We start from the raw sequence: 19,162 nt of genomic DNA on the forward strand, positions 1-19,162 counted from the left end.
TTAAAACACAGGGGTGCAACTGGTAAGGGGGTTGTGCTCAGGAATAAAAAAATAAAATAAAAAAAAGCCAGTGAAGCCCTGCTATCATTATTTATTTTTACTTTTTTCTTTTGCCCCCATCCCATTCTTTAATCCTTGTGATGAAGTCTGGACAGGCAGAGGCATGCTTTTGCAGACAGCAATTTCAGCGCACCATATGTGCCTCACACATCGGATGGCAGCGAGGAAAGGGGTCTGTCTGGAGCACTGCCCGAGAAAAGAGGAAGAAAATACACAAGATGAAATGTGGAATGGTCTGCACTCTGCGCACGCTCACACCCTGTAAATGTTTAGCCATGTGCATGGTGAGCAGAGCGGCTCTCTAGCCTCTGCCAAAATGAAACATGTCACAGAAGTAAGCAGCAATATGCTAGAATATGAACAGGTAAACAAATGAGCCAGGTACTCACACGAAACAACCAGGTACTGTACACAAAATGGTGGAGAGCTGCGTGCTCCTCAGCCCCTCCCTGAGCGCTGGATGAGATGCTGACGCCCTGATCATGTGATTGGAGCCCCTGGAAAAGAGCGCTGTGTCGGCTTGTGTTTGCCTCCAACTTCCCCATTCATCAGCACACACACAAGCACCGGCCAAGAGTCAGAGTAAAACATGAAGAAATGTTGACGTCAATAAGTAATATGTTGTTTGATTGTCGACATCTCTTTTTTGGCAAAGCATGACGATGGACTTGCTCTTATGTTGTTAATGTCCTTTTTGACAAGGATACATGTTTTGATGGGAAAAAGGGTGCGAGCTAAAATTATTTTTCGGTCAACAGATCTTGATCAGTTACATACAAGGATAAATCTGTCACCCTGCGTGTTCCTTGATATGCCTGCAGCAGCTCTTGGTGCTGACCAAGCAGCTGGCCTCTTAAATCTCATGTTGCATATATACATAATCCATCTCACTGCTCCCAACTTGTTTTGATTTCCTCCCCCAGTTGAGTGTGTAAAGACCTCAAGAGACTCACTTTTGAAGGGTGCAGGGCCATGGCAAAAGGTTACACTTAAGCCCTGATTGGTCAGTCTGTGTTTAAGGCTGCTTTTGGGAGCTTTCAATTTGACATGTGAATTGAAGGAGAATTAGACTGACTGTGTCTATTACAGACTCACCTGAGTGTTTGCCCTCGGAAGACTAGGGCTGAATTGCTCCACTTTGATTCTTGTTCAGAGAAAAAAAATAAAAATAAAATGTGAATGCATACATTTAGTATCAACTATGATTTTCAGAAGTAACCACATTGGCATCCATACAGTGCTGGATATAGGTTGAGAATGATATTAAATACATTTTAAATGTCAATAATAAGTGTGACTGAGTGATTGATGCTGTCAGTGAGTGGTCTCTACCTATGTTGCCATGGGCCCAGCAGGTATACATCAGTAGCACATTAGACAGACAAGGAAATGTGGCATACATGTGGTGACGAGTGGAGGAGACGTACATCACATTTCCGTGTGTGCAGCAGACTCCTGGGGAGCTGCTCTGAGCTCAGCTCACTAATGCTCCTGAGGTGCTATAGGAAAACTGAGACTGTCTATGTTACTGATCTCACTATGCACATCATGTGAGCTTGTTAATCTGCAGAGCACAGAGTGAGATTTGTATGTGGAGCACTCTGATCAGTGTAATTGTGTAATGCACCTCATACATACGTGTTAAAGACATGTGGTAACAAAACAGGTCAGTCTGCACATCTTCATTTCAGGACCTCAGCTGCAGGAACATTGCCCAATGTGCATGTTGTTCCTGGAAATAAAACACTTTTCCTTCTTTTTTTGTAGATATTACTTCACAGCATAGTTATTGCATGGCAATAGGATGAAAATAGTAGGATAAAAGTGGGTTAATGTGTTATTAAGGTTTTGTAAAGTGCGCTGTGATCCATTTGTTTGTGTGACAGAGAGGTCTATAGAGTCATATTGCTTTTGTATGAGATGCAGATGTTAATCAAATCACTTTATTATTGATCATTTAGCTCTAAGAGATGAATGGAATGTACCTGTGTGATTTGGTCTTTTTATTGAACAGGCCTGTACTTGAGAGTTCATTACTCTTGACTTTGAGTGGTTCCCAGGCTCAGATGGCAGATGTTCTTGTGCATTTGTTGTGACCGGTTTGAGATGCCCTTTCTGTCCAGACCTGACCTTTGACACTTTTGGTTCATTTGTGCACTGGGGTTGTGAGGGGTCAACAACAATCCTTACATGTCTGATGAGACTAGAATACATTTCTGTGAATAGTTTCTACTTTATTGTTACAAGAGCAACGAGTACTGAAATCTACAATTGTTATCAATGTATTGGATACCTAGAGTTATAGGCATTCAACCAAAGTATTGTGTTGCATGGTTTGTGAGTTGATACTTGCCCCGGTGCAGTATGGACGCTGATCCTGTTGTGCGGTGAATACACTCTCCTCTGCTCTCGAATAGTCAGGTCATGAATTTGCAGTGGCACATGTGTCTCTCAAATGGCGTCCTCTCTTGGCTCGCTGGATGGATGGGAAAGTGGTGGGATGTCTGTTCCCCACTGACCACCTTCAGGCCCCGGGGCTTTCTGTGGGGAATGAGCTGCCTGCTGACCACTTCAATAAAATTCAATCATAGATATCATTCGCAATTCTTGTAACTATGTTCTGACTTTATAATGTGACAGGCTCTGTCAAAATCTCCCTGATTGGAGAAGAAGTTAAACCCCAAATTTTCTCCAATGGATCATTTGTGTGGCTACTGAGAGGTGTGCAGAAAAGGAGAGGAAGAAGACTCCTTGCATATTGATTTCGGTAAAATCAGGAAAGTTAACTTTACTTGACTTTATCAAACTGAACTCACATTCAAAACATACAAAACTCTTGGCTGAAGGATTCTGCCAGGACCACTGTGCTGTTTGATGCCTACAAATGATCAACACGCATGGTAAAGTATCTTTTATTCAGGTCAAGGGCAAAAAACATTGGCTATCTCTAACACATCGTCCCTTGTGACTCCAAGGGCAAACATGTATCTTTGCATTAGCAGTAATGCATTGAGTTGTTTGAAGGACATTTGGTGGTCTTACCAACAGTGTATTGTTCCCATACATCTTCAAGACATTTTTCTTGCTCAAGTTCTATATATCTTTTTTCAAAGATATAACATTTTTTTTTAATACTTTATTGTCCCTGGAAATTTGTCCTCTGCATTTTCCCATCCTTTAGACAGCAGCTGTTCTTTACTGGCCAGACCTGATCCAGCATCCTATTCTGTTCATGTTTGTTTATAGTCAAATGGCTCTTCTCAGTGGTCTTGTGTCTGTCCTATTAAATTACTGTTGTGCAATAAAATTATAAAGTCGATTGTAGATCCACTGGTGTCACCGGTAAAGTACAATAACAAAGTCCTTCAAGTAAATAAAAATAAAATAAAATAAAGTATATTCAGCTCTAAAAGTAAACTTGCATTCACTTTTTCCGCACTTTGAACAATTGGCGTTTCATAGAAAAACATTGCAACAAACACTACTGTATGAAGCAAATCTACATAGGAAGCAATAACCTTTTGTGCTATTTATTTATTTATTTTTATTTACAAATGTCCATATCAGATACAAAGAAGGCTTCTATTTCTTTCAGTTGTCTTGCCTGAAGTGCAAAGGTTGTCAGAATCTCCTTTTGTGAGTGACACCAGGCTGGTGAGTGCAGCAGTCACTGTCCACTTGTCATTAATGCCACACTGACCAATTACAGCCAGCTCACTGACTGGACAGAGCTCTGCGGCCCGCTGCTGTCTGCTGTCTGTCTGCCGCCGCCAGGGCCAGATGGAGGTCATTATCACGGCACTGGGACGCACTGGGACCTCGGGGACACTGTGGAGGAGTCGCCCCAACTGCCCTGTGTCTCAGACGGGTCAGGTCAGCACCCTCACCCCACCATCCCGCTCCTCCTATCCCTGCTCCCTGCTGCCACCTTGTTTTATTCCTGGAATGAACTGGTTTTGCCGGTGCACAACAACACTCTCTTTACTTAGATTCAGGGGATGCTTTTCATCAGTAGATTAATAGCCAGGTGGGTTATCAGCTCTCAGCACCTCCAGCTCTGCTTGTGGCCCCTGCAGTTCATGTTGATATGCCAGAATTACAACTCAGCGTCTATGTTGTCATTGCTGCTAGCAGCTTCAGTGTGAGAAATATGCCTTTAAAAATATGTACTAACTTAGCTAAATAGATGGAACAAAAACACAAGGTCATAATGTTATAGTACTTTTAAGGAACATGAATGAAGAATATAATTGTTGTGAAAAGAAAGGGACAATTAGAAGACAAATATCACAATTGTAAAATGATAGTGCATATTGACTCATGCTGTTCATAAATATAGTTAAGTGGTGAAATAAACCTAATTTTAACTGTTTTTCTACTTCTTTAAATTGTGGGAAATGTTTTTTTTTCTCAAATCCATAACACTGAGATGACTTTCTGTTGGTCTGTGTTACGTTACATATGTTCCAATATATATCACTATAGTGAATAAGAAATTACTAAAGTTTTGATTACTTGGCTGCATCTTTATCAAAAGCAATGACTAAGTTAACTTATGAGAATGAGAATTTTTTTTTTTTTTTTTTTTTTTTTTAAAGCTTGCATTGATATGGTTTCCCAAGTCAACTGTAATTTTTCAAACATTTCCTCAGGCTGTTTAGCTTAATGGATTTTTTTTATGTAGGCCATAGCTCTCCTTTTAAACATGTATGACAGCCACTGTCTTCAAATGGCTTCCATTTAGTAAGCAAAACTAGACCTGGACTAATTGCTTGGTGTTTTCCTAAAAAAAAGGAAAGAAAACAAAAATAATAATAATCTAAAACAGGTGAAATTTTGTATATTATATATATGAGTGGCTTGTGAAGACATCATCATGAGAGTGATGTGAATCTAAGGCCATCTTGATTTTCAATTATAATTATGCAATATGTAATTATAATAAAAATTATAGTAATTGTGTTCTGGGATTGGAAAGAGCATAAAAACAAGCAAGTGCATCTTGATTGATTGTTTATTTAATCAGAGTGCAGTGTAAACTGATTTCTTTAGCTTACATATGGATTCCCCGTGTTATTCTTTTACTCTATATGCTGTACGCAAAAAAAAAAATGAAAAGGATGTTGGTGGTTGTCGCATTGACAGTATATTTTATTTTTAATCAACCAAATGTTTTCAAGTTTTTAAAGATTAATCATGTTTTCTTTGCAAGTGGTTTAACTTTTCTTCAATGGGCAAATGCTATTAGATTTGCAGCCCATAACTTTCATCTGAATTCTTCTTCTTATTTGAAACTATTATTCACACTAAACCCTCACTTCTACAAATTCGGCAGTTGTCTCTCTGTACGATGACAGCGAGGCGGTGAAATCCGGACACTCCCCGACTCTCCATTATCCCACTGTAACTGTCCCATGTGAGCCCACCTCTGCTCCTGTCTGGCCGGCCTGACGCTGCACCACTGCCCACTCGCATGTGACCGAACGCAATGAGGTCCAACACACGCAGTTCGTCTCCCCCGAATATCCTTCACCCCCCTCGCCTTTCAAAAACTCTCCACTCTACTCACAAGCATTCATATTGTTTAACTTGGTGTTGTTGTTTTATGAAAATTGAAAATCAACTCGCCAAAATGCACTGGGAGCGCTCTGTGCATTTTAAAGGCCAGCGCAGGAAATAGAGAAAAATGACACTGGGGGGGCAGGTCAGGAGAAATGGCAATATGTGAAGGGACGCCGATGCTCCGATGGGAATTTAAAATTGGGCTGGGGAGAGATGGGAATGCTGCGGAAGACGGTTGAGCATTTTTACTTCATTTTCCCCCCGAAATGTATAAAGTTAATACAGGCATCTGGCGTGAAAGATGCTGATGCAATAACAAATACAGTTTTGTTTGTCTCTTCAGTTTCAAACAGGAGTGGTCATACATTTTCGTTATTTGCATTGATCAATAGAAAGAGCCATTGAACTTGGTCTTTGATTTTTGTCCAAACTAACATTTCATTTTTTACGGTTTTGCCAATTTTTCTTCTACATTTATACTTTTCTGTTCCCTATTATTATATAGTGGTGCGTATTTCAATATCAATCAGAAAGCTAAATTCTACTTTTGTAATTTCCCCCCCAGACAAAGCCACCTGTCTCATGTCCGGGACTCCTTTGTCTCTTAAATAATAAACTTAGGCACACAGGGCGCTCTAAGGAAATGACCAGTGAAGGGGGCGGGGGGGTGGGGGGTGAAACAGAAGATGCCAGCGAGGCTTCGATAAAAGAACGGCATAGAAAATAGTCATACGATGGGAGATTCCGCCGAAAAAAGATGAGAGAGGTGACCTTTGTGTCTGTGGCCCGCGTCTGGACATCAGTAAGCAGCCATGTTTGAAAAGGGGACGCCATTTTGTAGGCAGCAGCTTATTATTACGTTTTATATTCAGCCGCGTTGGGAGGCGCTGGTCACTGCACGAGCCCGGCAGTCATCTCAGGCATCAATTGAAATGGTGTGTGTTGTGTGGCTTGTGTACATGTGTGCTGCTGTGTATACAGGCAGACAGGCAGGGGGAGGCGGCGTGGGGAGGGGGGGGAAGGCCAGAGGCAGTCAGGATTAGACAGGAGGACCCCAGGGCTGGAGACCCAAGCTCAAGTTCATCAGCGCAGACAATAGGAGGGATATTCGCAAACCGAGTCGTGCTTCGTAGTCGTATTGGGCTGTGTGGTCGGGCTGGGGTTTCGGAACGTCACCCCTGTGGGTCTTTGTACGTGCTCACGATTTTGCAAACGTTCAGGTATATACATGCTCTCTATCAAGTGCTTTGATTGGGAACGTTGTCGGCAAGATCATAGATGAAGTTTTTGGATAATCCAGTCAAAACTTTCATAAACTGTGAAACCTATAGACAATGCAATGAGTGTTTCTCCACTCAAATCAAGCTTTTATCTACTTTGGAATATGGCATTTAATTACACAACATACAATATGTGAGGATAGAAAGAAAACAAATATTGCTTGAATGAAGTATTCTGTATGTAGTTTTTATTTTATTTAGAAATACAGTTTACATTTTACAACTTCATTACCACAAATGATACAAAGTTTCATCATCTCCAATTCTCCATTCAGCAGTTGTGTAGTGTTTTTTGCTTTGTCGTTTAGTTTATGATCATTTACAGTAAAGATCGTCAGCAAGGAAAAATAATATAGAATGACTCTGTTTTGAGCCCACATGCCAAACACTGTGATACAAACCATATATGTCTTTGTATCAGCTAAATGTGCCGTGTTGCTTTTATGTATTGATTGTAATTTTCAGGAATGGTTAAAAATAGTTTTGGGGGGTCAGCTCGTGCTTTTGTGCAGCCGTCGTGCACACAAAACGCACACACTCGCACATGTCCTCCTGGTCCCGGGCCGCCCTCCTCCTCCTCCTCCTCCTCCTCCTCCTCCTCTTTGCACCCCTTCAGGAGGACATCTGCTCCCCCAGCGTCAGTGGCATTGTGCCGGGCCACACTAACAGGGGTTTTAGCCACTGCTGGTGTGAAATTAAACAGCCACCTCGTCCCTTGATGATAAGTGGCGTCCTGTCTTCATGCTGCGCCTATCCTGTCACACCGCACAAGGTCACGCTTTCAAGGGGCATCATGGGAATTAGAGTTCATTGTGAAAATATGGACGGGTAAAGTACAGTATACAGGCTTTTGTTCTGGCTTGAAACAACTCAGGGTGGATTATGGAGGAAAAAAAACACAGTACACAATACAGTATAAAGAACTACTCTGCTAAAAACAAAATAAAAGGATTGCCTTGTTATTGAAATTTCTTTAGTCAAATTGATTACTTTCTTCTTTATTTCCAAAGTTGATTTGCTCTCCATTAAACTGCGCCACTGATTTTGCATTTCCTTGATCATGCACATTTATCTCAGAAAAGGCCTTTTAATTACAACATTAAAAATGTAAATCACACAACTTTCCTCGACATTTAAAATATAATTTCATTGCTTCTGTTTTTTACTTTTCTTTATATTACTAACAATCAATGATTAAAACAATGACAAGATAATTAAAACAGTTAGTACTTCAAACAAAAATGTGTGTACTGTCTGTGCACATTTTTAGTACAAAAACCTTCAGTAAGATGCATCCGTTTTATAGTGTAATATTTAAATTTTATTAAAAACCCAGTGCTGTCTAAAAGGGAAGGCGTTTTCAAGGGAAATTGTCTTTCAGAGTTGAATGCTAAATATTTGAGCGTTTCTATATATTTTTAATTCCCTCTTAGCATTGGCTGCAATTATAATGTATCCCTCCACACTCACTCCACTGTACAGCCTTGATGAGCACTTCACATGTGATTGAAACACTTCATTTTGAGAGGAAAATGAGTTATAATTCAGACTTATTAATAATACATAATAATGCCATTCAGTCAAATTGAACGTTTGAAAACAGAGGAGGCTGGAGTCGAGTTGTGGCTAATTTCATGCTGATTTATCGCTACATACAGAGAAATATCCCGTGTACAAAGTGACATAGATTCCCATGTCAGACGTCTGTGGAGATGGTCTGACAGTTTAGTTAGGCCAAACCATTAATATTAAATGTACCTGTTTATTTCTGCAGTATAGACGCATGTTCAGACTCTCTCTGATATGGGTATAGCAGAGGTCCCTGCAGACTATTATATCTCTCATTGAATATCACTGTCTTTCCCATTCACTCACCTTCTCCCAATTTAGCGCTAAGCAAAGGAAATGAAAAGACTTTTTTTTTTCTTACCAGGGCTTTTAAAAATAATATCGAAAATTTCCCGATTATTACAGTATTAAAATGATTGAGATGGACTGTTAATACCAGTGGAGTAATTTTCCCTCTCCTCTGGAGTCGTAATAGTGCTGATAGAATGGCTTGGCTGGGCACTGGCACATCATTTCCTCTTGGCAGGTACAGAAGAGGGGACGGTGCAGGGGCGTCCTGTGGAGTTAACAGGCAGCATTGGGGAATGGGCAGCTGAAGAGTATTCCCTAAAGTACTCCTACTTTCTAATAGATTTGGCAAAGAGAATAAGCATTTATCTTTATGCATCTGCATCTGCTGGTGCAGATCGTTTTTACGTGATAGAGTTGACGTCCCGTACACTGACACAGAGTTGTAGGCTACTCCTTAGTCAGGCCTCATGGTTGGTTGACCCTTCCCGGTGACTCCCATGGGTGCACTCTGCCGCAGCCTGTTGACCGGTCATGTGACTGTAGCACAGTGTCTCCCTGGACAATCAAGCTCACTTCTCTCACAGAGGACAACAAGAGCACCAATCAGCCGCACTGAGTGACCCAGTGTTTAAAGCTGGTGCTATAAGTCCAGCTTTGTCCCACAAAACTAGTAGAAAATAGTACGAATATTTATTTATTGATATTTCTTTTGGTGAAATGTGTGAATTTTACCGTAGTAATTCAGTATGGAATGTTAAGCTTTTCTTAATTTTCAAATCGCTTTATTATTTATAGTTTTATTTAAAAATAACAGTGTTTAAAAATGTAACTCATAATTCAACACTGTTTAAATGCATATATCAATTTCAATATTTTTAAACATGAATTACAGAATGATATGAACACATTTGTCTAATAGCAGTAACATTGAGTCTCAAGTGCATTTGTTACTTATTTCAAGAAACTATAAGAAAAAAAAACATGCCATTGCTTTATATAATTTCTCTCATTATATTAACAGTGTATGCTTGTGTTTTGAGAGTATGTTTTGAAATGTGTATTCAGAGGTTGGTGTGTGTCTGTTCTCATCCCACAACATTTAAACACTTCATTTAAATTATTCATTTCACCTCCCACAGGACTCTGCCCGCACCTGCCCCACCCACTATCCCCCCAAATATACACACATCACACGTGCCGCCCCCTCTCTCACATGTCCACGTCCATATCAGAAAAAATGAATGCTGCTTTGCAATAAATAATACATTATTCTAATACACATTCAGGTGGAGTCAGTCTCGTGCAAGGAGAAAAATTTAGAAAGCAAAGGGGGAAGGCTTTAGTCCTGAAGTGAAAGCGGAATGCAGTGACGGCTCGATAATAGGCTAAAACAACGTGCACGAGAGCCAAAGAGTGAGCGAGAGACAAGAGGAGAGGAAGAAGAGAGAGGGACAGCGGAGGGGAGAGAGAGGGAGAGAGTGGCAAGCATATTATAACTCATCCATGTGGATCAGCCGTGTAGATTGGGAGCAATCCCTTGTTGAAATTGTCTTCTAAACACTTAGAGAGCAGGAGACAGAAGGAGCAGAGTGTGTATCTCCCAGTGCCAGGTAGAGACCTCTGACAGAGCGCTGTGTGTGCGGCTGTGCACACACACGCGTGTCTGAGCCAACTAGTGCTGTGCATGTGCCGGAGTGAGAGGCAGTGAGAGAATGAAGAGGGGGTATTATGCACCCTGGATGTTGCCTGGTGCTTTAAACAGCTGCTACAAGCCCAGGTAGTGTGTGCCGGCTTCTAAATAAGCAGCGCATTGACCGTCCCCTTCAGGACAGGAGGCTAGGCTGCAGAGTGTGAAATCAGACTAATACAGTGCGTAGGGCTGAGCAGAGGCAGCGCTCCTGCGTGACTTACTTAGGAAGAGAGTAGGGGACATCAAGCAGCACCAGAAAACAGGGGACTGCACCTCAGAGAACAGAGAGGAAAAGGCAGCAAGGTCAGTAAACCTTTTTTAATTTGTGCTGTGTGGTTTGTGCTGTGGACTGCTGTAGTTTGGCTGGAGTTACAGTGGAGCTGGGACCGAGGCTGTGCTGTTGTTTTGCCTCTGAAAGTATTGATTGTTTAAAGTTGTGGGAAGTGTGCTGTTTGTGATGCTGCCGGTGCAGAGCAGATGGACTGCACGTGGGGGGGCTGACTGAGCGGCCCAACTTTTACTGTCTTTCTCTCACTTAGTCAGGCTGTGGGCTACAGTTTACACATATCTTTAGTAGACATCTTATCCTTTTAAGTCTGCAGTTTATACATTTTAGTCAAGATGACTTATTAGTCAAGCTGACTTTTAAAGTTGTATTGATACAAATAACTCTGTAAAGTTGTTCTTTATTCAGAGGTTGGTGCATCTAACCTGACATTAAAGTGTTCAGATATTGTAATCCACAATATAAAGTTTGTTTTCAGTGTCAGTATGAGGCATGCGTCACTGAGTCACGTGGTCACACACAGGCCAATCACAGAGTGGCGTGCTCCCCCACAAGATGGAGTTCAACTTGTTCCCAGAGCAATGCCAATAAACTGTGTGACAACACTGTTTTAATAGTATGAAAATTAATGAAAGTTTTCATTTTTGCATGTGTGAAATAATGACGGTTTTAAAAAAGTTGTGTGACTGTTGTTGTGTGTACACACCAGCATTTGAATTTGTTTTGCTACACTCGAGCTCAGAAAGTGGAAAAGCCCGAACTACCAAATTGTCAGCAATACTAAAGACATCAACACAAAAATTTGAGCCATCCATCACAGCTGTCGGTGGGTTTCTGTGGCGACAGTGATTTATTCTGGGGCTGAAATCCATTTGGACTCTCTCTCTCCTTAACTCACATACAGCCTGTAAGTCAGTCCCACTCACAACTGCTCCACTCTTTAATAAGTGTTGATTTTTGAGCTGCAATTATCTGCAGTGGACAAGTGCTGATGGGGGAATTATCTGTCCACTCACAGAGCTGACATGTTTCAGATATCAATATGTTTTCCTCTATTGAACATTACCATTTCCTCTGGAAATTTAAAGTGAATTTGAAGTTGTAAACTTTAATATCAGTCATACTTATTTTTTCTTTTATTTGCAAATTTTAGTAGAAGTAGAAGTAAATAGCCTCAAATAATTTTCCACCTGATCACTTCATACACTCACACACACACCTCAATTTTAGCTTTTGGTTTTTGCATTGTTTGCAAAGTTGCGAGTTAATAACTTTACTTTTTTGAGTTTGACGATAGAACACTGGAACATATAGAGGTGGTCACATGACCACTTCCTGTGTGCTTCTATTGGCTGATTTAGTTTGATGTCACTCCTGAAACATGTTGATTTCATAACATGCATTGCTATTTAGTAGAAACAGTGTGAAAGCATGTCCATTTGTTTTACCATGGCCTGATTTGTTCTTATGATGGCCATAGAGGTCACTAAGGCTCCACCAGAACCACTGTCTGTTGCATACATCCATGAATGTGTGATGGAAAAGTCAAGCAGCCCATCAAATTCAAATTCCCATGCAATAGATTCACTGTTGGGAAATCCATGAATGTTGAAATGACCTCTCACAACACTTTTGCAGTCTGTTTCTGCCTCTGTCCTCCAAGTGACTGGAGTTAGCAGTAGTACAGTCTGATTGAACTCTAGCTAAGGTCTGGTTTGAGCCACGATAACATGCCGAACTTAGCCCCTTTCTGAAAATCCCGGATTAATACTTGCTTTAAAAGCTTAACATGTTGAGGCGTTCAAACATGCAGTGGATTGACTGGACGGCCCTGTTATCTCCCACAGAGTTTTACAAGTCCAGGAGCACCAGGAGGGAATCCTCTGAGTCCAGCCTACATTTGCAAGTGGAATACTGACTCATTTCACTATTAAAATATCTCACATTTAAAATAAATAAATAAATAAACATACATTTTCAAAAATCGAATATAATTTCTGGAACATTTATAACAATTTAAATATATACTAAATGTTTGAATAAATAAATCTATAAAACAATAGATTTGAGAGAGACCAACATGAATGAAGAGAGGAATTATGAAAAAGGAATGCCACTTAATTGGAAACTATTATAAAATAATAAAAATCTCTTGGAGGTGTCCACTTTTCTTTTTATATATTAGCAGTAAATGGCAAGTCCTGGACACTTATTGTTTAAAGGAGACATGCCTCGACTGGATTACTTTAATTACATGAATGAAGTTGATGGTGAAAATCCCCCCTTACATGTTTCCTGCCTCATTTGACTGAGTTTCCATTTGTTTGCATGGAGACTGGAGCTTTTTTCTTTTTTTTTGTTGGGCCTTGTTTGTGTAATATTCACTCAAAACCAATCCAGTGTAATGGCTCTGTGCCCTCAGTAAATACGCATGCCATCATACATGTGATTAAAGCTTGTTAACCGCAGCCATGTGCATAATCACTCTATGTTTCTCTCATGTGGGACTAAACTTTTGAACTGCGATTTATCCAAAGACTGCCATGCTGTTCCTCCAGCTCCACAAACAAAACCACTTTCATGAAGTAAAAGCATTATATTAAAAGACTTATATAGATGTTTAGATTCACAACTGTATTATTTGAAACTCCAAAAGAAAGATTAGAAAGCATGTCAACTGTTTCTTTCTGCATTTCTAAAGATACCTTTATTCCTCTTTTAAAATATTCCTATTTCGGTGTAAATGTCCAGTGATCCTCAGTTGTTTCCTGTGTCACAACAGTAAAGGTTATACTGTGATAGGATGCAAACAAAAATAATGAGTAAGGTCTTCATTTGCATTTTCCGTTTTTCACCAAAATGCTTGCACAGTGTTGCATGCTGTGGCCATTGTTTCATTGTCCCACTGCGTGTGTGTTGCTCTGTGTTAGTGCGCGGTTGGGTATAAAGTCAGTGGAGATATATGCTGTTTTATCCCATGCCAGATGGTGTGTTGTGTTGTTTAGTTTGTGAATTTCCCTCCGCAGTATTTCTCATGATGATGTACGGGCGCTGAACAGACCAGCACGCTGCTATGTGTTTTGTTGGTATGGTGTGAGTGTGTGTGTATGTGTGTGTGTGTGTGTGTGTGTGTGTGTGTGTGTGTGCAGCGTCTAAGAGTAATGGTGGTGGGCTGTTGTGCTATGTTGATTCCATCTTGGCCATTCTGCAATAATTCAGAATCGCGGAAGAGCGAGCGGGCGCTGATGGGAAGGCGGCGTTGTGGGGGGAGGCACCATTTGCACCCGTCCAATCCCCCTTCAGCACCACTGGAATATAATCCGCTGTCTCCTGACCTTCAAATCATGCAGCGCTGCAGTCATTTCAATTGGCCCGGTCGCCATTAGCGTGAAAATGTCCTCTAGCCACTCCAGCTCGTGCACATGGAAGATTTCCTTTCTCCCAGCATGGCTTCCCTCCTTTTACTTTGCTCCTCGCCTCCATCTCGCATTGGCTGCTGTGTGCCCCCCTGAAGCCCCGGCCGCCATGACGGGTGGGGGACCTCTTGCACTAAGGAAATGAGCCACCACAGGAGATGTTGTTGGTCCAAAGAAAGGGATGAAAAACATTCGAATATATTTCTGTTGCACTATGTTTGGAAATAATAATGTGCTCTGTGCTGTACTTTATTTTAGACTTTTTTTTTTCATGGGTTTGAAGATGCCAGGCCTGAACAATTTCAAAATCTTTACTACGACACCGCACTTTATAAATATTCAATTATAAAACTATATTTAACAAAACAGTTACACAACTTTGTTAAATACCAGCATAATGTTTTACAATATTTGAAAATCCTTTTGACTAAAGGACGATTTTTGATAAATGACGAATTTTTGAATAAATTCCCTTCATTGATAATAGCTCTGCATATCAGTCAAACTGATTCAGGAAACAGTTCACGTCCAAATGCTGGGTCATTTTGACAGCAAAAACATTGTTGTACCTTCAGTTTTTATGAGACACAAATGCATTATGCAGTTGTTTTACGCAATTCGAGTTGATCAGCTTTGTTGTCAGTTCTACTCCATGTAAAGCATATGCCGAGAATTTCTCTCAAACCATTGATGAAAACTTTAACACTACGCAGAGCGATATCAAATACATATGAACAGAGGGAGAGAAGGGGAGAGTTCAGCTTTGTATCATGCAACAAAATTTCTCTTTGGACTCACATTTGCATTGAAGCCAAGTGTGTGTGTTTTTTTATTTTTATTCCTGCTCATCTGTGGTTAAAACGATAAATCATCAGTTTTCACTTGAAATGCCACAAAGACCAGTTCACTGTTTATTATCATTCATTTTCATTTTCGCCTGCAGACGATGATTGTAGCGTTACAGTGTTGACCCGCAGCTCGTGGTGCTGACTTCAACCGAGGGTTCAGTGGAGCGTGCCCCGCACTGTTCCCTTGGCCAAGTGCATCACAATGAGGAGCAGCTCCAGCCTGCTTTACACAGCAGAAGGGATATACTCAGGGTCTCATGCCAAAGCTCAGCATGTGTTATGTTGCTAGCAGATAGATAGATCAATTATTGAAAGGACGACACATTTGAAATGATCATCTGAATATTAAAAATATATCAGAGGGCAAACAGCAACGGCATCCAGATCTGAGCAGAGAGATGTGTGTCAAATCTCCAGAGAGAAGTTTGATACAGACGGGTCAAGGGTTCTCCCAATGTTTGATTAGAGGCTTTTTTTTATTATGTTGTTTTTGAAAACTATGTGTAAATTGTCAGTTACACTCAAAAAATATGTTTATTAAAAAGCTGCCTCATAAATTATTTTCATTCTGCATTTAAGCACAAACATTTGGCCCAGAATTTATTGTATGTTAAAAACTAAAACCGATAAATATCATATTTTTAAAGCGATATTTCAGTTTTTTTGACATAGGGCCTCATATCCTAGTTATCCAGAGTGTTGTTTATTTCTGGAGATATATATTTTTTAATTCATGCAGTCCTTATATTTGAAGAGTTTAGTGGCGCTAGGCTATTGCTAGGCTAGCACATGTCTATGGTAACAGCTAGCCTGCATTAAAAACAGTCTGACCAATTCCACAGTGCATCTGAGGCAAATCACTTATAATACTGATGTAAATGTCTGTGTCAGAGTATTTTTTTAAATATAACTGACCTTGCATCACTTGAATTACCACCTTTTGAGGGACTATTTTCTAGCAGATCACTCCGCCGCTGCATAGCTTACAACCACGAAGCTGATGCTTAGCGAATATAAGTTCTTTAAAATGGAAAATCGTTAAAATTATTCTATCGACACAGACATTTATATCGGTATTCTGGTGTTATAAGTAAGTGATTTGCCTCAAGTGCACTGTGGAGTGTGTCTAAAGCTGTGTTTTTAAAGCAGGCTAGCTGTTACCGTAGATATAGCCTAGCATTAGCCTAGCGCCACTAAACTCTTCAAATATAAGGACTGCATGAAGTTTAAAAAAAAAAATCTCTCCAGAAATCAACAACACTGTGGATAACTAGGAAATGAGGCCCTATGTTAAAAAACACTGACATATACCTTTAATGCACGTTTTGGTTGCACAAACATAGGTGACGTGAGGGGAAAGCTTTAAATAACTTTATTTGTGTGGACCATATGTTGTCTGTGTTGCGCCCATTCCGCTCTGACTCCCTCCCCCTGTGCATGTTATTATGTTCACTGTAGGTGATGCTCGTGATTAATGACCCTCTTGGCACTATTCATAACACTATGACCTCAAGGTAAGATTGAAATGTATTCAGAGCATGTAGAGCATTCTGATATTATGACCCAATATACTTAGTAGCCATTACATTTGTTGATATAGGTGAAAATAAACCAGAGGCCGATGAGGTTTCAAATCAACAAGGCCACTCCAAGAAATTGACTTATTGAAATTGCATTAAGTAGATTAGTCTGAGAAATAAATAAAGACTTTTTACGTTGCAGTATGTGTTGAACAATAGCGTTTCAGGATTGAGTCGATCAGCGGGTCAGCATCAATTAAATTTCTCCATGTGTTTCCCGGGGGCTGGACCTGTTGTCTTCTAATAATGCCCTGTGTCTGTGGACCAGAATGTTTCATTTCCTCTTGGAGATTGGCCTCAGTAATGCTCAGTGCTTATCATAGTCCCCAAAAAGCAGCGCAGAGCTTCCAGTGTTTGTGATGTTGGATACTCAGATCCAACCTCAGGCCGGGCGCAGACCAGAGCGCTTTGAGGCACTGGATTTCTCTCATTTTGATTGTCGAAAGCTCCCGGACTCATCTCTTTCACCTAAAAAAGAAAAAAAAAAAAACACTTGCCTTTTTAACGCCTTAATATTAATTTTCCGGTATCGAATGTTGGTAATGTTTTCTAAATGGCGCACTTGCTTTGGTGGTTTGCTCGTTCGTGTCTGTTTGTCCTGATGAACATGAAAAATTGTGTCTGGAAAGGACAAGGTTGTGAGGGGGCCAAGCTGTCCCTGGCCATTTATTCTCTGTGGCTCCCCCGTCTAATTAATGGGGCACATTCAAACATGTTATTGCAGCACAGGGTCTGTCACTCATTAATCACGTGACCTTGGGTGGCACACTTAATGACCTTGGAGGAGTAGATCAGCTGCTGAAGGCTCAGGCTGCGCACTTTACTGTTTTCTGGAAGTGCTCATGGCGACATTAAGCGCTCCCTTCTGCTCTGCTCTCCACCACAGGGAGAGAAGACAGTACTGTAGGTTAGGCATTGGCTGCATACTTAACATACAAAAAGTTACGCCGTATGCATTTCTTTTTGTTATTGCTAAAAATGGCCTGCAAGAAGGAAAAAAAAGACCAAGTGCGCTTTTTTTTACGACATTTTCCCAACTGAGAACATTAGTAATTAATAAAATGAGTTGTTTTGAGTAACCTTTCCTGTTTTGCGCCCCCAAAGTTTAAACATTGATCAAATTCTTCCTGCCACTGTCTTTTTCGTGATTGCCGCATGATAATGTCGCCTTTCTTCTCGGTGACATTGAAATAGTGTGATTTTGTTTATCCCTGCTTTTGTTTATTTAACATTTTGCTCAGCGGGGGAAGTTTCAGATAGATTGTTTTCAAGACAGTCCCCGCAGACAGCGAGCAAACACACTACAGCTTCATCAAACAGAACAATCTTCAACTTTCCCCCTTCTGCAGTGCGCCGCCAAATGTGACGGAGAGCAACATCATAATGGAATGTGATGGGAAATGATTGTCATAATTTTTTTTTCTCTCTCTCTGTAAGCATATGCAAGCCTGAGTTTTTTTTTTGAAGATTTATTTAGACCCCTGTGTAAGCGGAGCCTTACACACACACACACACACACACATAAAAAAAAACAGCAGTAATGGATAAAAAACATCCCATTTCCATGTGGCAATCATTTGTACGTTTAGTTATTAATGAATTCACGCGAGAGTGATAGCTTTGAGAAGGAAAGAGTAGTAGACGTTTCAGCGCATGCTTTCTGACCTGGAATTTAAAGACGTTGTGCGAAAACAAATATTTTCCGTAGTAAAAAAGTTAGTTTTAGGCTTGTTTGAAATGAGATCCTTTTGGGTTCACTCTAAATCTCTGCCGTGTTGTGGTTATATGGTAGCATTTTTGTTTTTTGTTTTTTTTATTTCAAAACGATTGTTCGGGCAAGGAAATTGCAAATTTGGCATCTAACGAATGCACGGTTGCCGCTGCCGTCCCGACTGTCCAATCTGTGGACGATCTCGGACCTTTGACTCTGGCTCATTAAAACCCACATAAAGGCAACACATATAGGGAACATGCCATTAACGTTCTCCTTTTTTCTACCACCCTCCGTCTTCCTGTCTTCCGTGTCCGCCTTGTCTTCCTCCCCTTTTGCACAGACTTCACGAAAAATGTCCCCTATTCTGTAACCATGGCAATAAGGTCACTGCATATGATACTTAATTGAATCTTGCCTGTGTGCTTTTGTGCGCATCTCCTGAGTCCGGACAATAAAAAATCTTCCATTGATGACTCCTACCCCCTTCTCTCTGTGCCGCTGTCCTTCTCCTCATTTTGTGGCCCATGCATTTATTCATCTGTTTCCCTTTCTGCTGCAGACTCTCTCTGCTTTCCCCTGGCCTCTCTCTGACCCAGCTTTCCTCACTTCTACCACACGTCTTGTCCTTCACCAACTCTTCTGTGTCATTTTCAGCTCCCATTGTTTTTGCTTTCATTCTGCAATTCTTAAACCTTCATGTTGCATGTTCCTTCCTAACATGAATCAATTCGAATTATTCAGGAGGACATAATACAAGTAGTTGGTAAAGTACTTTTGTTTTTTGGTCAGATAATTCATCAAGGACACAAGGATTTTTTTGCTTTTGACTATTCACAATTTTTTAGCAAAATATTTTATAAATCTGC

At 40.5% G+C, this 19,162-nt stretch overlaps 1 protein-coding gene across 5 annotated transcripts in view; it reads left to right on the top strand.

The window, feature by feature from the left end:
- The window catches only part of zfhx3b (zinc finger homeobox 3b), a 219,018-nt gene that overhangs the window by 51,868 nt on the left and 147,988 nt on the right, over positions 1-19,162 (top strand). For 2 of the 5 annotated variants that reach the window (XM_079554551.1, XM_079554552.1), the window contains exon 1: positions 10,282-10,755. The exons of 2 other annotated variants lie outside the window; for them this stretch is intronic. The gene's annotated coding sequence lies outside the window, so the exon portion shown is untranslated. Of the gene's footprint in view, positions 1-10,281; positions 10,756-19,162 lie in introns of those variants that run through there. One more of the 5 variants, XM_079554548.1, reaches the window with a different exon arrangement.

Source organism: Gobius niger (genome assembly GCF_951799975.1).
Source record: "Gobius niger genome assembly, chromosome: 4".
Classification (NCBI taxonomy): Eukaryota; Metazoa; Chordata; class Actinopteri; order Gobiiformes; family Gobiidae; genus Gobius; species Gobius niger.